The sequence below is a fragment of the Canis lupus genome, chromosome 9 (assembly GCF_011100685.1).
Source record: "Canis lupus familiaris isolate Mischka breed German Shepherd chromosome 9, alternate assembly UU_Cfam_GSD_1.0, whole genome shotgun sequence".
Taxonomy (NCBI): domain Eukaryota; kingdom Metazoa; phylum Chordata; class Mammalia; order Carnivora; family Canidae; genus Canis; species Canis lupus.
In genome coordinates this window covers 50,583,392-50,603,208 of record NC_049230.1, presented here as the reverse complement: position 1 = coordinate 50,603,208, position 19,817 = coordinate 50,583,392, and the positions used below count along the sequence as shown (strand labels likewise).

The window sequence follows — 19,817 nt, the reverse complement described above, 5'->3', positions numbered from 1 at the left end:
GGGGGGGGACACACCCACTGCGGGTCCCCACCTTCCGGAAGGACTGCTTCCCCTGCCACCACCAGGGAGGGAGAAGTGGCGGCCTGGAGGGGGCTGTGGTGGGGACCACGGCGCGTCTGGGTTTGGGGGAAGCTGAGGGAGGCGACAAGGCAGGGGAAGCAGGAAGCTGCCACCGGCCCACAGCCCGAGGGGCCTTCAGGACATGGGGCTGACACAGGGAGGTGCTGGGCCCTGGGAGCAGACCCCTGCCGGCCCCTCGGAGCTCACAGGCTGGCCCTCCCTGGCCTGTCTCCCCTTCTGTAAGCTGAACGCACCCAAGGCAGAGGCACCGTGGTGGCCCCTGTGCCCGGTGCCTGCTCCCCACCCCGCAAAGGGTGGGCTGAGACCCAGGGCCCTGCCACTTCCAGCCCGGGGAGCGTGGTCCACCCATGGCCTCCTCGCCAGTGTCAGCTAACAGCTCAGGGGGCCGGGGCTGAAATTCCAGCTCCCCTGGGGTCACCCTGCCCTCTCCGAACCCAACGGTCCCAGCCCCAAATCTCAGCCCTGCTGAGGACACCAGTCAGCTGGGCCTTCACAGGGGGGCAGGAGAAACCCTGCCCTGCTCCTGCCCTGCCCCAAGCACTGGGGACCTGGAAGCGGAGTGGGTGGGGAGTGTATCAGGCATGGAGCCTTAGGGGCTTTCCCCTGCCAGGCTCAGCAGGCCCACGGGCCCAAAGGGGCCAGAACTTGGGACATGCCCAGCTCTACTTGGAGCCCACGGTGGCCCAGGTCTACCCAGACCCCAGAGGAGAGATGGGGAGAGAGGAGGGGCACAGTGAGCCCTTACCTGTGCAGAGGAAATGGCTCCCAGGGCTCTTGGTCCCTGGGCACCCAACAGGGACCTCACTCCCACAGGCCTCATGGGGACCACCAGCTGGCTCCCGGGCACTGCAACGGAGAGAGATGCCCACGGGTCCAGGAGGGAAGGGATGAGGAGGGGCAGGCACAGTGGACACTGAAGGCCAGGGGACAAGCAGGATACTCTGAGGTAAGGGACAGACACTATGGACGACCCCAGACCCAAGGCCTTATAGGGGCCCTGAATGACCAGATACCGTGGACCTAGCAGGCTGAGCATCCATCCAAAACTCAGGAAGGGTCTGGGGCTTCCCGGGGAGCCTCAGGTGTCCATGTCTCAGAGTGGCCTTGAGTGGGCGGGCCAGCTCAGGGCCCTGGACTCTGGTCTAGCCACTGCCTCTATGAGCTCAGGGCCCCTGGGTCCCAGCTGAGCATGAGACCTCAAGGACTTGGAAATGTCAAACCCATCTTTGCGGTCACTAACCTCCACCCAGGTCAGGGAAAACAAGAGCTTGGCTCCTGTCCCCCATTCCAGGAGCAGCCATGCAGCTGGGCTATCCCTCCTGGAACGCAGAACTCAGCCCCCTGTCTGACCTTGTCCAGCTGCCCTTGGAGCCACCATGGCCCCCAATACATGACCAGGGGCTGACTCAGAGTGGGAGCATGGGAAATGGGGGGAAGTGAGGGGCTATGAACTGAAGGCACAGAGGGTGCACAGCATGAAACATGACTGGTCAGGTGGAAATGGATACAAAGGCAGGGCCAGGACTGGCAACCCAGATCTACAGGGCCCCAGTCCGGCCCGTCCCAGGGTGTGAGGACAGGAACAAGTACTTAGACCTCTGGGTCCTAGTCAGGAGACACCAACCTAAAGCCCTCCATCCTGACCGATTTCAGACTCCCCAGGGAAGAGGGAACACCCCTTGCAATTCCCCTCATGGACACAGGGCCCCTCATGGACACAGGCGCCATTGAGGCCCGAAGGGCCTAACAGGGGAAACCATTCTCCATAATAAAGCTCAGGGTAGGACATCTGTGCTGATATCCAGTGAGCACTCAATGACAAATACATCTATACTATCACTAGCACCATTGCCACCATCATCGTCATCATCATCACCACCACCATCAGCAGCACCTTCATCACCATCAACATCATCAATACTATCATCACCCACCATCATCATCATCATCACCACCATCACCATCATCATCAACATCAATACTATCATCACCCACCATCATCATCACCATCACTACCATCACCATCATCACCCAACATCATCATCATCACCATCATCACTACCATCAGCATCACTGTCACCCACCATCACCACCATCATCACTACCATCACCACCACCACCATTATCATCACTATCTGAGCAAACCCCCATCTTGCCCCACTGCACACATAAAAGTCTAAGGCCCAGAGAGTCTGACAGGTTTCACCACAAGTAGCACAAGGGACAGTGTTTTGGGGTTCTGCTAGCCATACTGAGCAGGCCGGAGTCGGTGAGGGGCAGCCATCCTCGCCCAGCCCACTCATACAGAAGGGGTACTACAGCAGAGCCCAGTAGCAGCGGTACAGCTGGAGTCCAGCCACCATGGAGGAAGAAGGAGCACAGCAGGGAAGGGGGTGGCCAGGAGGGGGTCCCTATGAGCAGCCAGCCAGGAGAGCTGAGCTGAGAAGTGACGGCACTAATGCCCTGGGGCCCGAGGGCCAGGGTCTTTGCTGGAGGCTGCCCTCCATGCCCCCAGTCCTTGCAGCCACAGCCCCCACACCAGGCCCAGCTACAGAGTTAACCAAATACATCTGCACCCTTACCCTCGGCTCCTGTAGCAGGCGCTGTCATCACCCAGCAGGCTGGCAGCACTCGATGGAGGCCTGTGCTGGGCCCTCTCTGGAAAACCCTGGGAACTGAGTGGCATGCTCAGCCTGGGGGAGCACTGTTCAAACCACCAGGGAACAGAATAGGAAGGTGAGTTCCAGAGCAGCATGTGCCAGAGTCTTCCCAGCTTAGAGACACACACAAGGAGGGGAGCACAGGGGGCACATGGCACGCCTTGGACACACCCCAAGCTGCAGCCTAACCCAGGGTGGTGGGGCTGGACCCCCCACTCCAGAGCCCTGCCTCTCTAGACCAGCCCATCCTCACCAGGCTGCCCCAGGTGCCTGGGTGCTACAGGGAGAAGATCCCAAAGGCCGCTCAGGGCTGTGGATAATGAGCAACATGGCCTATAGCACAGACACCTCCTCCTCGCTGCAACCTGCATACCACACAGACGCCCCCAAACACTAGCTCAGGAAATGCCAACTCTCTACCTTCCCTCCCTCTTCCCTGTGACTCCAAAGCCTCCTAGAGCTATGGGCATGGCCAGGTTTTCCAGAAGTCATGTGACCACAGGCAGGATGGGCACCCAGTGAGAACCAGCAGGCAGGCCTGTCCCCAGAGGCCTAGGGACATGAAGAGGCAGTGGTCGGGGCTGGTGGTTTTGAGTCAATGGCTGTGGGATGGGAGTCCCATCCCTAGTGCTCAACTGGGTTCCTGTTCCCTGGGTGCTATTTCTCCATCCATTCAACAAGCAGAAACCTCAAAGGATGCCTAGCCCCAGAGTGCAAACCACACAGTCACCACCTAGGGCCCCCAAATATTGAGACCAGTCCTTCTATGACAGCTCCAAGACATCTAATTTTACCGAGAGGTACGCACATCTTACCATCCCAGAAATGGCCAAGCAGGCAATAGGATTCAGGTGGCCTCACTGATGGTGCTACCCACCCATGCCAGGGACCCAAAGGTGAGGACAGCCCAGCCAACCCAGCCAGCACTGAGGAGGGAGTCAGGAGAGCTCAGTGACTGGCAGTGCCCGGCTTGGGCCCCAACCAACAATGCGGTGTTCCCTGCCCAGAAAGATGCCAAGGGGTCCCGCACAGTCCCCGGGGCTGGTTTCCAGCCCTAGGGCCAGAGCACCCTCAGCAGGCTGGCATGGGACACCCCTGTGTCTCTGGGCAAAGCAGGGAGACCACCTCGGGCTGCTGCCAGACAGCTGGGCCACACCTCCCACTCAGTGGCCTAACAGGTGCTGCCTATCGGAGAGGCCCAGCAGTGGTCGCAGGTGACATCCCCGTACCTGCTGGAACCCCGACGGTGGGGGGGGGGGGGTGCATGGGCACAGAGCGAGGTGACAAAAGGAACACAGAGGAGCTGGCAGCCAGCCATGATTAACGAACGTGCAGTGACAAAGCCACCACCCAGGCCCCCGCAAAACAGCTCCCCAGACCCACGAGCCTGCCACGCCACAGGTGTGGCGTGTCTCCCTGGCGACAGACATCCCGTATCGCACACGCAGAGTCTAGGCAGGGCCTCCACCCCCAGCCCCATGCAAACGTCATCACAGGAGCTCTGGGTGGGGGGGGGGGGACCCCTGCCCATCCTGCAGGCAGGGAGAGGGCCTGGTGGGCGAGGCTCTTCCCAAGACAGAGTGAGAGCCGGCCAGGACCCTCCGCCCTAGTGAAGAACCCCCGTGGCCAGTGGCGTGGCCGGGCACCAAGCTACAGGTGTCCAAGCAGCGATGCCCACCGTGGGGATGGAGCGCCGGGAGTGGGAAGCGCGCTCACCTCTCCGAGGCCAGGCAGGGGCTCCTGGGCGCCGCAGCCTCCCCTCCAGGATGTCCCTTCAACTGTCCCTAACCCCCGTGGGGAGCTGCCCAGACTACGGAGGAAGGCAGGTGGGAAGGGGGGGAATTCCTGGTGAAAGCCCGCCTGCGGCGGGGCACCTCGCTGGGGAGGGGCCCCGAGCCTGCGGGCTGGGCGAGCCGGTTTCTCTTCAACAGGAAAAGAAATGATTCTTGTTTCATTTTGAGCCGTGTTGCCCCGGCTGGCTCGGAGGCCCTGCTCTGTCGTGGAACGCCTATGCTTTCTACCCACTCTGGCTGTTTTTCTAATTTTCATTTGCATCCCTGTTGGCTTCTGAGACACACTTGCCCAGACAGCCAGGGTTAAGTCTGCCCACACCCCATCCAGCTGTGGTGGAATGTAGGGGCCTCCAGGCTGGTGGTCGGCCAGTCAGAGCTTTCTGGAACAGTTATGAAGAGGGGCTGCTGAGGGTGAGACTCCTCCAGGCCCAGCGTGCACTGGTCTCACCTGGGGACGACCCCGAGGCCCCCCTCTGCCCACAGAGCACCACCCTTTCATGGATGTGGGCACAAAAGCTCAAAGCCCCAGGAAGTGGTGACCCAGGGACACATGGCAGTCAGAGCAGGGCCAAGCCAGGAGTCCCTGGAGAACAGGGTCTGCTCAGCTCCCAAGGGGTTCACGGAGGGCTTCCCAAGACCCCCAGTGCCACGTGCCATGAGCCTCGGCCACACAGTATCCTCCCCTTGGCAGAGGCTCACCCACACCACACTGACTCAGCCGGCAGCACCAGGCTGGTGCCAGTCGTGTGCGGGGGCCCAGCTGGCAGAGCTCTGCAGACCGGAGACAGGGCCTCACCGTGAGACAGACTGAGAACAGGACGTCTGCCTGCTGCAGTGGGGCTTCCCCGTGTCAGCTGCAGCAGGGGCACCTCCCCTCCACAGGGGCGGGGTCCCCTATGGGTGCTCACCTGGACAGCTCAGCTGCCCAACCCTCCCTCCCCTGCCACAGGCCCGACCAAAGCCAGAGCAGCCTCTGCAAAGTTGGCCCTTGGCATGGCACCCCCACCCTGCCCAGGCTGAAAGCCCTACCAGCCTGTCACAGCTCTGGGGCCTGCACAGGCTGACATGCGAGGCCCCCACAGCCCCGTCCCTGGCTGGACTGGCTTGGTCTGGGGCCTGTGGTGCTGACGGGCTGGGCTGGAGTCCCAAGCTCTCCCCCCTACTTCCTGCTCTGGGCTTCCAGCACGTGCAGGCAGAGGGGAGACAGAGGCCACACAAGGACGGGGCCAGGCCTGGCCGACCCTATGACTTCTGCCCCGTACAGCCAACCACGCGGGCCGCTGACTCCTGACATAGCTGGGGGCTAGGGGCATGGCTATGGAGGGAGACAGGCAGCCTCCTTTCCCTGCAGCCCCTGCCCTAGAACCCAGAACAGGACTACAGGGAGCACCCATGAAAGCACCCAGACCAGAGGGTCTCCGGGCAGAAGGGGGGGTGGACAGAAGCCCAGAAGACCCCCCGCCGGGCTCTGGACGATCGCGACCTCCAACCGCACCGCACTGCCCTCCGCGAATACCCCAGCAGCCCCCTTGGTACAGTGGCCAAGCTCAGGTCTGGCTGCACAGGCCACCGCTGCCTCAGCATGCCCTGTCTGTGGCCATCCCTCCTGCCAATCACCAGGCAGGATGGCCGTGGTCCACTGTCACTGTGAGCACCCACCATGGCACCCCACTATACACCCCCCAAAGTCCAAGGCCCCTGGCGCCACTGCGCTCCTACCTCCCCCACACTGGCCAAGTGGGGCTGGGGCCTCTCCCCTTATGGTCCCTGCCCCCATGGCCCTTCCTGGCCCTGTCGGGCTCACCAACTTCTCTGGGTCTCAAGAGCAGCCCCCGGGGATGGCCAAGGCCAGAGGTAACGTGGCAGAGGGAACCTGGAGAAAGTATGTTCCATTGTTGGTTACTGTCTTTGGGAATAACAGCAAATAGCTCCCATGAACTACAAATAACGTGTAGTTTTGAATGCCGGGGTGGGCGGTGTGGAGGACCACAGGACCAGGTGACCAACGTGTGTGTCCAATGGCAGGGCCCTGCTAAGAGGCTCGGGCGACCAGACCCCTGCCCCAAGGAGCTGGAGCCCAGTGAGGCTGGGTGCAGAGGCCTGGGTGGGGGAGGCGAGCCCAATAGAGAGCCGCGTCCGGCTCACACCCCATCCAGAGAGAGTGGGGACACCCCTCTGGCATCTGAGAGAGAGAAGCAGGGGCCCAGAAACATGCCTTCTGAGACTTCAAACCCACCCCGATCCTAAAACCCACACAGAGTCCAGGGGGCAACAGCCCCTGCCATGTGGGAAAAGGATCTGGATTCCCCAAAAAAACATATAACTTGTGGGATGCCTGGGGAACCCTCAGCACCTGGCCCTGAGAGCACCCAGATGTGTTGCCCAGAACAACCTCCCTCCTCAGAGGCCTCCAGCACAATACCCCCTCCTACCCAGATGCCACATGACCCAGGCCCAGGGCAGAAAGGCCTCAGAAACAAGTAGAAAGCTTGATGTGCTCAAAACAGCCGCCACTGACTCCAGAGGCTAAAAACTTCATGCATTTGACTCACAGAAGCCGTCCTCGCTCAGGGCCTGTTGACTCAACATCACACGCAATGCTAACACCCCTCTCGGGATGACTTTCCAGGGAATAAACAAGTGGAAAGAGCTAAACGTGGTGGCATGGGATGGCAAGTAGGGGACAGTGGGAAAAGTCCAAAGTCACACAAATGCCCAGCAGCCAGGTCCCCACGTTCCGAGCTCATCTGCAAGTGGCCAGCGCAACGTCCCCACACCATCCACGGGAAGACCGTCAGCATGCCCGGCACGACACTTAGAAAGCCTGGCCCAGCCACCAATGCCCACGATAACCACCTGCCACACACACGTGGGCTGTAACAACCACAACACCCTGCTCACTTCCAGCTGAAAGCCGCCCAGCAAGATGCAATGGGTTCCCCATCCTCTGTCCAAGAGCACAGAAGAGGGCCTCAAGGCTCAGGATCTTTTCTGTGTAAAAGTCATTTTATGTGATTGTAAATGTCTGTCATGACAAAAGACGAGCTGACCTGGAAAATTCTCTATCTGCCTACGTTTTACAGATACGGATGCCAAAGTCAAGAATTAAAAGGGCCTGTCCAGGGTCGAGCGTGGAGGCAGACAACAGACCTCACATAAGCAGTTCTTACCCTCAAGGAAGAGCTGCGGGGGGAGCTCAACTCCAATGCCCGCTGACCCCTCTGAAGCCAGAAAGACGGAGCCCCTGCTTTCAAGCCACATGCCGGAGTTCTCTGCTGTAGGAGGACAGGGCCTGCCTCGAGTGGGCCTTCACGGTCACTTGGCCAGGACAGCCCAGCGCAGGGGCAGAGTTGGGCCCAGAGATGCCCAGGGTGGGCTACAGGCCACCAGCAGGCCAGGGCCAGCCCAGGACAAGTGTGCAGGACAAGCATGCCCCATGCCCGTCCCTCGGTTCCTGACACCGCAGAGTGCGGGAAAGGCTCACAAAGGGCAGGTTAGGGGCAGGCGGCCCCTGGTCAGGACAGCAAGGTGTCCAGCGGGGTGTTCAGGGCCCAACCACGTGGTTCCCTGCACCGTCTGCACCACACACCAACAGGCCAGGCCGCAGCCCTGACACAGAGACGCAAGAGGGCGGCTGAGACATTAAGGGTCAAACATCCACAAACTTCCAGAGGACTCTAGAAGGCCGGGAAGATTGAGGTGGCCCGAGCCCCACCCCAGGAGACCAGGAGTCCCTCCCTAGGCCTCTGTGGCCCCAGGAAAGCCACTGTACACCTGAGCCTCAGTTTCCCCTGAACCTGGGCACAGAAGACTGTGTCCCCCCAGGAGCATCGATGAAGGTAAAGCAGCCCACACAGGCCCCAGTGCAGGTGAGCCCGCGACACAGGCACCCCTGCAGCAAGCAAGGAGGGGACAGGAAGGGGCGCGCCCCCCATCAGCTTGGGAGGTTCCTCTGGCCTCCTGCCTCTCTAGCCACCAGCCCCTTGCCCATCCACCCCGACTCGGCCACCGGGAGTCCACAGCCCCCTCCAGTTACACGAGATCCCTGGTCTCCACCGCAGGTTTCCCAGGTGCCAAAGGGGAGTAGGCCAGACCCCAAGAGGCCCTCCCGACCCCACCCCAGAATTCAGTGCCCACACATCCAACAGGCTGAGCCTAAGGCTGAGGCAGTGGGGTCTGGCAGGCCCAAGCCCTCCATCACGGCCATGCCCACGGGCCCTCAGACGAGTCACCTCCACATGCACATCGAGGGCAAGGAGAGAGGCCGCTAGGGATGGCAGTGGCCAGAGCTGGGACAGGAGCAACATGCCCTCACCTGGGCCCCCATGCATGCCATGAGCTCCACAGCCCCCGGGTGAGTCAATGGTAACCTCCCCCAGGCCCACCAATCCCGGCCCTCACCTGCCAGCCACCTGGGGTCCCCAGCCCGCCAGGCCAGGCCCCCTCCTGAAAGAGAGGCCAGGAAGTGCAGCCTCATGGCGAGTGTGGGGGACAGGTCCCACCACGGGGGCGGTGCCATCAGCCCCCGGCCCGCTGGCTCAGGGTCCCACGGCCACGGGCGATGCAGGGTGACAGTACGCAAGCAGCGGGAGCCTGGGAGGGGAACGAGGCCCAGGAGCACTGGCGTCTCTGCGAGCAGCTGCCACTGAGCAAGTGGTGCTCACGCTGGCCCAGTGGGCGAGTTCCCCTTTCCCAAGGCCCGCCCAGCCCACCACCCTCACCCAGACACCTGTGGCCACAGGCAGCTCCCACTGGCTGAAACCAGTACTTCTTGGAAGAGGACAGGGACCCCGGCCGTGTTTCCTCAATCTGAGACACAGTGGCCCAGCTCCGCAGATGGTGCAGCAGATGGGCACGATGCCTGGCGGGGGCCAGAGGAACAGGGCGCAGGCTGAGTTCAACCCGCCCCCGGCCCGGCCCCGCCCCCTGCCCCAGCTGTGTGCTGCTGTGAAGATGGGGCACCCCACCCCACCCCGGGGCCAGCCAGCATGCCCTTCGGTGAGGGCTCCTCCATTCAGATACATGGTGCCCTGAGCCCCAGAAGGCACAGGTCCCACAGGAGGAGGTGCAGCAAAGGTGCAGGCCCAAGGCCAAGAGCCCCAGACAGGACAGGTGGCAGAGGGAGGCTGGGGTGAGGCAGATCCTGGACCGCGGGAGGTGCGGGGGAGCCACGAGGAGCCCCACAGCCAGGGGAGCAGGGCCTGAGCAGGCCAGGACACACCTCGCCTCGGGGGCCGCGGAGACTCGGCCTCTCAGGGGAGAGGGTCTTCAGGACGCCGGAGGGAAGGAAGCATCCCTGGCCCCCCGCCGCTCCTCAGCCACACAACGGGTCTTTCTTCTTGGGCACAGGATGCCTTTTGTGGCCCATCAGCCAATGGCCCCCGGGCAGGGGGTGGGAGTGGGGGTACAGGGACCACAACTCGCAGCCTTCAGCCCCAGCAGTCCCTGCCAGACGGAAGCCTCAGGCCCAACCAGGCCCATCCTCGCTCTGAGCACCACACACCACCTGTGTGCCGCCCACCCGCACACCACCCGATGCTGAACACTGGCCCTGGGGATGGGCCACCGAGATGTGTCCCAGGCCAGAGGGCCACAAGGAGTGTCCTGTGGCAGCCCCACACAGGCCTATGTCGTCTGGAAGGAAGCCCTCCACCGGCGCCCTCAGTGGCACGGTCAGTCACACCACAGGATGGCTGGACCTGTCCTCCTGAACATGTGCAAACCCGGGCACCCGCGGCAGCTCCTGCAAGTGAGCCAAAGTCCTCATGCGCCCCTGCGCCCAGGCCACTCCAGCACACCCTCGGCCTGCCCACCCATCTGCTCAGCTGTATGACTGGAGCAGTCCCTTCCCTCTGCCCACAGAAGCCCACGCTCGCAGGGCCCATTGAGTTCCCGATCCCTGGCCTACCCCACAACAGGCTCTCCTGGTGCTCATCACACCCCCTGACTTAATCCTGTCACCAGGGACCCACGGCACAGTCCCCTCTGCACCCCGGCCAGAAGGGGCAGGCACTCCACCAACGTCTGCCCCATCTGGGGTTCCAGGATCACAAGGAAAAGACCCAGGAATCACCCCACAAAGTGGAGGGGCCCAGGACTCCCAGCTCCAAGGTGAGAGATGGCACTTTCTGCATCTCTATTTGGTTTGGGTTTTATGCCGTTTGCACATGCTGTTTTCATAATAATGACACAAACCACCCCTGCGGCAGCCTGACTTCAGCAAGGCCCTGGCCAGACGGGGCCAGGCTGCCGCTGCCCGTTCTCCATTCACTCCTCTCCACACCTCCCAGCGCCTGCCCGTCTGGTTCGGGCACAGGACCACACCTGGATAAGCTCACCCGATGGACAGGTGTGGCAAGGCCCTGCCTGCAACAAGCACTGCAGCCCAGCCCACATGAGGCTTCATTCCCAAGAGGCAACACGCCAGCTCAGCTGTGGCTTGTGGTCAATGGTGCTCCCAGATCCTCCTCAGCTGCCTGTGGCCTGGACGATCAGCCGGGCAGCACTCCCAGAGCGGGGCAGGGAGGGGCAGGGAGGTGTGGTCCCTGAGGGACCCCTGATCCCACCGGGTCAGCTCACGTTTGCACAGCATCTCCTCACCAAAAAGCTAACTCTTGCCATTTCGGGGCAGCAAGGGAGGAAAAGGTGCTCAGTGCCACCCCGGCTCCACCCTCAGTGCCACAGGTGACAGGTGGGTCTAGGACTTCAGGGCCACCCCCAGAGCCAACACAGATTTATTCCTGCCTCTGCAGGATAAGGAGCCAGCCCAGCTGACCAGGGCAGAGCCTGCCCCACCGGCTGGTGGCCTCAGGTGGTGCAGCCTGGCCACGGGTCCCCTCCACTCCTGCCTGTGTGCTGACACCCGGGGAGCCCAGCCCCCCACCCCGCACCCCATCACATATGCAGATGAGCCGCATCCATGTGGGTCACAGGGTCTAAGAGTCCTACCAACACCGGGCCAGCCCTGGGCACAGCCAGGCCCCTCCTGGCCCCTGGGGGCCCACCCAAAGGAGCTTGAACATTCACCAAGTGCCGAGAACGTGCCAGGCGGGGAGCAGAATGGGGAGCAGCAGCGGAGCTATCTCTGGGTGGGCAGGACAGCGGAGGGGGTGGGGGTGTTGCCAGGGGCGGGGGCTGCACCTGCTCGGCGGGGCGGGGCGGGCCGGGGCGGGCCGCTCGCCGATCCCTTCGCCGATCCCTTCGCCACGGGCCCTGAACCGCATCCTCGGGAGCCGGAGGCGGCCGCGGCCAGAGCGTTGGCGGCGCGGAAACCGAGAAGGGCCGCGGACCGGAGCTCAGCGGCCCCGAGCCATGGGGCTGCCCCCTCCCGGCCTCAACTTCCCGGTCTCTAACCAGAGGGGGCTGGCGGACCCGAGGCCCCCGCCCGATCCCACACACCTACTGTTCCTTCCAAGCCAGTCCCCTGCCTCTGGTCCGCCCGGCCGGTCCGGCCCGTCCACGATGTCGGCCGGAGGCCTCCCGCCCCCTCCGCCCGCCCGCCCCCCGCCTCCCCCGGCGCCGAGCCCGAGCCGAGGCCCTGGCCAGCGCGCCCGGAGCCCCGTGAGGAGCACACACCACCCCGACCTCAGCTTCCTTCCTCCCCGCGCCGTGGAGCGAGGGGGCGGCCGCGGGGCAGGGGTGGGCAGGAGGTGCCCACGGCAGGGGTGGGGCCCGCGCCGAGGCCGGCTCCCTCCTGAGCGGCTCCCCCAGACCCCGCGAGCCGCGGACTCACTGGTGGGGAAGGCCCCTCCCAGTCCCGACCAGAGAAACCTCAAATTCACCCCGGAGTCTCCGTCCATCACACCCCCCCAGGCCACCCCCTCCCTCTCACCTGCCCCCTCGCCGGCCTCGCCCCAGGCCCCCCTGCCCCCCCAGGCTGGAGGCCCATCTGCCCCTCTTAGCCCCAGCCCTGGCCCTCAGAGCAGCCATGCTTGTTCCCTCTGGTCTTCCTGCCAGGAACACCTCCTCCAGGAAGCCCTCTCTGCCCCTGCCAGACAGAGCCCCAGCCCCAAAGGCCCTCTCAGAGCGCTTAACCCCAGCTCAGACTACAGGCTCTGAGCCACTCCCAGCCCTGCCTCGTCTTAGCCGCTGAGCCTCACACCTGCCCCAGCCACCCCCATTTCCCCCAGGACCTCCCTCCGCCAGCCCGGCCCACGTCTGTCCTTCAAAGTGGGACCCCGATGGCCCTCCCAAGGTCCAGGGCTCCTCCCTGAAAAGCTGTCCCCAGGTCACAGCCAGCCAGAGGCCCTGCCAGGCTCAGCCCCTGGCTCTGCCTGCACAGTCTGTCCCACTCCCCACCTTGGGGAGCACGAGCCTCCCTCCGCCTCACCCCACCCCCGGGGCTCTGCTGGCTCTGCCACCACGGGCCTTCAGGAGAAGGTGCAACCACTGTCTACCTCGGGAAGCCTGCACCTTGAAGCCCCCTGATCCCAGGAAGGGATCCCACGGAGGCCCTTCCTCTGGCCTCTGACCCCCTACACCTTCCTAGAACCAGATACAAGGGTTAGCAGGTGAGGCTAGGTGGCCAGTCTTATCCCCACCAAGCACAGGAGCAGGAGGGGGACAGCATGGGGGACATGAGCATAGGATGACACCCCTTCAGGCCTGCCACATTGCCATACCTGCCCCCTGGACATGCAGGGACACTGACCCACCGACCCAGGAGCCAGCCTCCATGTCCCTCTGCCTTCCTGCCTTGCCTCCTCCCTTCCCCATGTGTTTGCTCTCCACTTGCAAGGTGGTCACCGAGGCATCATCTGCTCCCTGGGGAGGCACCAGCTTCTCACCACCACCCAGCACCCCCAGTCTGCTCCACAGGGCCCAGCCATAATGTGAGAGCCCCCTTGCCATCTCCCACGGCACAGGCTGGGGGGAGGCTGGGTCTCTGAGACCCGGCCCATGTGCCAGCTTCTTCGAGAGGCCATGAGCAGGCCCCCACCCACCCTGCTCCCCCTCTTCCCCAGTACCAGGCCAGTGGCATGTCTTGGCACGCCACCCCACAGCCAGGCCCCTGCCACCCCACTCCTAGGATCCGTGTGACTCACAGGGCCGGAATGCCGTCTGGCCCCCATTGCAGGCGGCCGCCCTGAACACACACACCTGCCCAGACTTGATGCTGGCGGACGTCAGGAGGGTCTGGGAACCGGGTGTCCCCAAACTGTGAGGCCAGCCAGGCACTGTGCCATGGAGGGACTCCCAGGAGGGACCCAGAAAGGTCATGCTCAGGCAGGTGGCTCAAGAAACACCACCGCTACAGGGCTGGAGCCTGATCCCAAGGGCCCCAAGGGCCCAGAGGACCACCTCGGTGAAAGCGCCTCAGAACTCAGACAGGGCCGCTGCCTCCTGGACTCACCCAACCCAGAGGCCAGCATGCTGACCGGCCAGGGAGGGTCCCAGACCCACCAAATCCAGGCACAGGGGCCACTGCCTCTCCCCACAAGGCCGAGCTCCACCCTGGGGCCAGGCGGGTCAACAGTCCCCACATGGGCCTTCTACTCAGGCCAGGCCAAGGTCCCAGCTGTCCATCAGGGGTGTCTTGTCAGAGAACACCCTTGCTGAGAAGGGGCAAGAGACAGGGGAGCGTGGGGGCAGCCACCTCCTGGCTCAAAAGGCCAGAGCTGGCCTCTGACACAGAAGAGCCGTCGGCTGTGATGTCCACAGGCCCAACTCACCACCCCAAGGGCAGGGGCCTCCTCAGACATCCCCACTGTGGCCCCTCCTGACCGCGGGTTCCAGATGGTCTCCCCAAAGATGGCCAGAGAGCAAGGACGACTCTGTCCCAGGATGCCTCCAGGAGCAGAGTGCTGGACACCCACATCTCCCAAGCACGGGTCACAAAGGTGCCCCGAGAGGGCCTCAGGGAGCTCGGGAAATGGGCAGAGATCTTACAGGAGAGGAGCCCCACTTAGGCAAGTAAACAGTAGCAGAGCCTGAAGGAGAAACAAAGGCAAAGCTCTGGAAACGAGTCCAGCAAGGACAAGCAGGCAGCACAGGGAACGGCATGACGTCCAGTCCCGCTGCACAGAGGTGTACAAGGTGAGCCTGGCCCAGGAGCTGTAGCAGCAGGACAGTGGCATCTTAAGAGAGAGCAGCACGGGCCGCACCCACCCCCTCCCCAGGGAGGGAAGGCAAGGGGCTCGCGGCCGCCCCAGGACAGGAGCAGGCCTCTCTTCTGGGCACAGGATGGAGGACAGCCTGACTCAAGGAAACAAAACAAAGTCACAGCCAAGGGCAGCCTGGCTCCCCGCTACACTCAGCGTGAGGGACACACAGACAGCATGTGGCCAGGGGCCAGGAGGGCTGCCTGCATACAGGACCTCCAGGGACTCTGGACAGACACACGGTCAGGCCAGGGGCACCTCTGGGACCCAGAGCCCCCGGCACACAGAGAACCAAGCTCCCCGGGCCCCTGAGCGGAGTTGCTGCGCTGCACAAACACCTGAGCTCAGAGGCCTCTACGCCCTGGCTGCGACCACGCTGGCCATGGTCTGGCCGGGTATCTGCCCCCTCCCAGAAGACGGCTCCATGGAGCAGGGGACGTGCCCACAGCCTGGCTCCAGGCACAGACCAGCAGGTGCCCTCATCTCCCGCAGGGCCACATGGGGTCCCCAGGTGAGGTCCACGGAGCTGCACGCAAGCAGCAGGTGCAGTTTCCAGCCAGCACTTTCTGCCTAGAAGCACGGAGCAAGCTGTACTCAGGGGCCTCCCGCCAAAGGGGCTGCACAGGGGAGACCTCCACTTGGCCAGGCACCACCCTAACGGACAGCCTTGGAGTAAGCTGGCTTCTTGGTCAGGCTATGAGGGACCCGGGCCACCACCCCTGCACTAGGGGACAGCACGGGCTCAGCCCACCAGTAACGTGATGGCCCCTTGCTTGCGGGGAGTGGTCACCACCAATACTACCTAGTGGCCCCGGGGACAGAGGGAGGGGCTCCCCTGGCCCCACAGCTCAAAGCAACAAGCCTGGGGTTCTGTCCCCCACGTGGTCCCAGACACTAAGCAAGGCTGGCCAGGGTCCCTGCTCCCCTGGGCCCAGGGTCTGGGGGCTGCCAGGGGGACCCGCCGGCCCTGGTCAGGAAGAGCAAAGAGTGTGCCTGGAAGGAAGGGAGGGTGTGGGGCCAGGACACACACACCATGCTCGGCCTGCAGGGGAGCTAGCCCAGCCCAGCCACCCAGACAGCACAGGGAAGTAAGAGCATTCCCCCACCTGCCCACCCGCCCATCCCACACCAGCATCTTCCCTGCAGCCTATGTGGACCCTACCACCCCCCCCCAGAGCCCAGACCCCATACATGCTGGTCTCGGGTACAGGAAGAGGGGCAGGCCCCTCCCCAAAGCCCCTGCATCTATGATGGCAAAAGGCCCCTGCCAGGAGGTGCCCTCTGATCTCCCCGGAGATCTAAGCATGGGACGCTCTAGAACATACATACAGCTCATCATGGTCGTTCAAAAACTCTACAAGAATCATCGATGGTCTTGTTACAAGCAGGGAAAGGGAGGCCCTGTCACACACAGTTCAAGCTGCCCAAGGCCACACAGCTGGTCAGTGGCAGGCCGGGCGGTGAGGCCAAGGCTGCCCCGGGCACAGGGCGTTGGAGAGGGAGGGGCAGCCACAGGAGGAGGCAGCAGAGCAGGGAGCAGGGTGCGCTCCCCAGGGGGAGACCTGGGCAGGGCGATCCAATGGCCAGACATGCCACTCCTCCCCCCACCCTGGGTCCTCCCGGGGAGCGCTCGAGCACCCGCCTCAGTGGGCCACCTCCCTCCTCCCCCAGAGGAGGGCAGGTCCCTTCCTACAGAAACCAAAACTCCGTATTCCCTTTGGTTTAAACTATGAACAGCGAGGTAGCCACTACCCAGCTGCACTCAAGAAAACGGCCACTGCGCGGCAACGTGACAGGGAACCAGCCGTGGCCACACGGGACGCGGTGGCTAGTTTCCACTTTCTTTGGCTTTGATGACAGAGCTACAGGGGGGTTGGTTTGGGGTTTGAGGGGAGGGGCCGTTTTACAGAATCTCAGCGTCCCTGTCAGCCCCAGTACAAACTCCCCCACCTAAGTCCCCTCCACACCAACGCTGACTTGATTTTCTCCCAAACTCCCCCTGCCCGGAGCCCCTCCGACCTTGCCCCCTGCCCCCCAATCCAGAAACAGCCCTGGGGAAGCTAGGAGCTCTTGGCCCCCTGCCCATGTCCTTGCTGTAAGATGTGAGGCCTGACCTTGACAAAGAGCCACCTGGAGAACTGGAGCATCGGCCCATGGGGCTCTGGGGGGCCTGCCAGGGCCACCGCCCACCACCCAGGGCTGACACCCCCAGCATGCCCCCGTCCCCCTCCACGAAGCTCCCCATCTCCCAGACCCCGACTGTGCCAGCCCAGGACCCAGGAGCCACCGCGGCACCTGGACCAACCACAGCGGCAGCGGCCCCTGCCCTCGCCCGTGTTCTCCGGGCCACCCACTCTCCACCCCCAGCCTTGGGAACCAGGTCATTTCCAGGAACACACCGGCTCTCTGGCCTCTAGGCCTGGACAGGCTGTTCCCTGGACCGAAACTTTCCCTACGTGTCTCCTGGCTCACTCCCTGCCAAATTCAGCAACACTTCCTCCAGGATGCCCTCCCGATCCTCCCAGCCAAAGCAGAGACCTCTCCAACCACTGCACCCCAAGAGGAACCCAAGCCAGCTTGTGAGAGGCTGCTCAAATCTCAGGGCAGGAGCTCCACTGGTTCCTCAGGCATTCAGGGGCCTGGCCTGGGGCCTGGCAGAGGACCTGGCACACGGAGGTCCCACATAAAGACATACTAAGCACATGGAAAGGGCATGGGTGGGAAAGGCAGGAATGGACAGGTACAGGCTGCAGGATTCACCGGGGTCCTTAGGAGCCAGCTGAGCAAGCACCAACTTTCACAGAGATCCCAAGGCCCTGACAAGCTGTGCAACCCCCAGCACTTACACAACCTCTCTGAGCTTTTAGTTCTTCTGCAAAGAGACGCTATCACAATTGAAGAAAGTGGCTGAGAGGCAGTGGACGCAGGTGAGGGACCATGAGGCTGGCCCCTCCTCTGTCCCCACATGGTGAGCAGCAGGTGGCTCTGTGGCCCCCAGGCCTGGGCTCCATGCCTGGCTTTGAGACTCAGGCTCAGACTCATGGCCAGGTAAGGGCCTGCAGGCATCTGACTCTGCCCCACAGGTCCAGGTGCCCCTGTCCTCAGGATAGCTTCAGTTCCCTCCACATGTCACAGAGGGCTCCTCCACTGCCCTCCCTGCTTGGACACACAGACCAAGGCAGGGCCCCGTCCAGGGGTATGCAGTCCAGAGTCAGAGACCTTCCCAGGAGCCCATGGGGCCCTCCATCACTGATGCACAGCAGGAGAACAGGTCTGCTCCTGTCTGGGAGCAGACGTCAGGGAGGGCTTCCTATAAGAGGCACCGCTCACCTTCCTCTGGCTACAACATAGCCCCCCCGCCCCCCACCCCTGCCGCCGACGCCACCTGCACTGAGAATGGGACAGACACTCTTGCCACAGCCGCAGGGAGAGCAGCACACACCTGCGGGGGCACCCCGTCAGCAGAAGGCGCGGAGACCAGGGCCCGAGTCCAGGCCCAACCCCTCCTGGCCCCAGACCACGGGGAGCATTACCTCTCTGGGCTACGGGGTTCTCATCTGGGTTTACCAGCCCGTTCTCAGCAGAACGGGCTGATAAACCTCCAGACACGGTCGTCTGAGCACAGGGCCTGGAGCACTGCATGCCGGCCCCCACCAGAGCAGGCGGCGTCAACCACAACCCCGGCACGCAGCAGGTGCTCCGTAACCAAGGGCCGCCTCGGGGGTCACGGGTCTCCCCACGACGTCACTCGCAGCCTGAGTGTAACCCACAGCATCCTCCCCAGTCCCACCACGAAGACTTGCCCTCACCAGCGCGCAGGTCTCCCAATGCCCCCTTCTCCACGGCCCCTGGCTCAGCGGCTGCCTCACTGTGTGGCCCAGGCTCAGCCCCCATCCTCTCGGGGCACCTGCTTCCTCCTCCCTAAGAGACCCAGCTCCAGCGCCCCTCCCTGCTGACGAGCGACAGTCGGACGCCGGGGCCGGGGCAAGGCCTGACCACAGATTCCTAGAAGCCCAGCCCCCCCCCCCCGCCCTCCCTGAGACAGCGGGTCCTCGCCATCCTGTGAGCCCCTGTTCTGCTCCCCTTCACCCCGACAGCCAGGTACGGGTCACGTTCTCAACCAGCTCCAGGCCCGAGTGGCAGAGGTCCCTTGAGGATCCCGGGCCACGTGTCCCAGGTGGGACATGCCCCCAGGAGAGCATTCTCCTCTGAACTGAGTCCTCCCAGGCTGACCCCAGAGGATCCCAGAGAGAGTGGCCGTCACCACCCAGCAAGCCGGATGCCGGCTCCCTGCCCATGGGCAATGTGAGCCCAGTGGGCCACTCGGCTCTCTAAGCCCATTTCCCCATCTAAACACCAAGCATCAGAATGCCAACCCCAGGGGACACAGGACAACTCCTGGACCCCCCTGAGTCGACTGCCCTGAGCATAGAGGATGGTCAGTGACTGCAGCCATGGTGGTCACTGTCTGTCCTCTGCTCAGGCCACAGGCTCTGCTCCAGGTGAAGGGAGAGGAACACCCCCTGGGGTGTTGCCTCAGGCTCCCCACTTCCACTGTCTCCTCACATGGGGGTCAGCCCAGAACAGGGCCCATGTCCAGCCAGGGCAGTCCCTCGGAGGGTACAGGGCCTAGGACCCCCAGCTGCACCACCTGCCACCAGACTGGTACACACCCACCGTGCCACGTCCCTTGGCCTCCTCTGCTCCTCCCTTCCCTCCCTGTTCCTTCCTGCCCTGAAGGCAGCAACGGCACAGACTCCAAGCCCTGGGTTCAAATCCTGCCCCCTCTAAAGCCAAGTGATCTATGTAAAATGGACAGGTCACAAGGACTATGTGGGCCCAGAGCAATGTCAGCTGTCCTAACACCATGACCACCGCCAGCAGCCTGGGCAGCAGTCTGGGAGGGCAGCGGCTCCTCATCCCCCCCGGGGGGAAGCAGGGAGCCAGGCACCTTGACAGGGAAGCCAGGGCTGGGCCTGGCACCCAGGCTCCTAACACAGGGTCCTATGACAGGCTGGCAGGATGTTGGGAAACCCACGAGCACTTGTATTTCAACACCGCTGGCCACGTCAGCAACTGGTTTCGACACGCAACAGCACCCAGGAAAGGGCCTTGGCCCGCCCTCAGCCCACCCGCCAGCCTCACAACACCATGCAGGGGGAAGCTGGCCTCAGGCTTAGCGC

General features: G+C 63.4%; 1 protein-coding gene across 2 annotated transcripts in view; it reads right to left on the bottom strand.

Annotated features, from left to right (window-relative positions):
• RXRA (retinoid X receptor alpha) overlaps positions 1–19,817 on the bottom strand; it is a 93,645-nt gene that overhangs the window by 32,049 nt on the left and 41,779 nt on the right. Inside the window, exon 1 of one of the 2 annotated variants that reach the window (XM_038548859.1) lies at positions 18,444–18,465. The exons of the other annotated variant lie outside the window; for it this stretch is intronic. The gene's annotated coding sequence lies outside the window, so the exon portion shown is untranslated. Of the gene's footprint in view, positions 1–18,443; positions 18,466–19,817 lie in introns of those variants that run through there. 2 annotated transcript variants of the gene reach the window in all.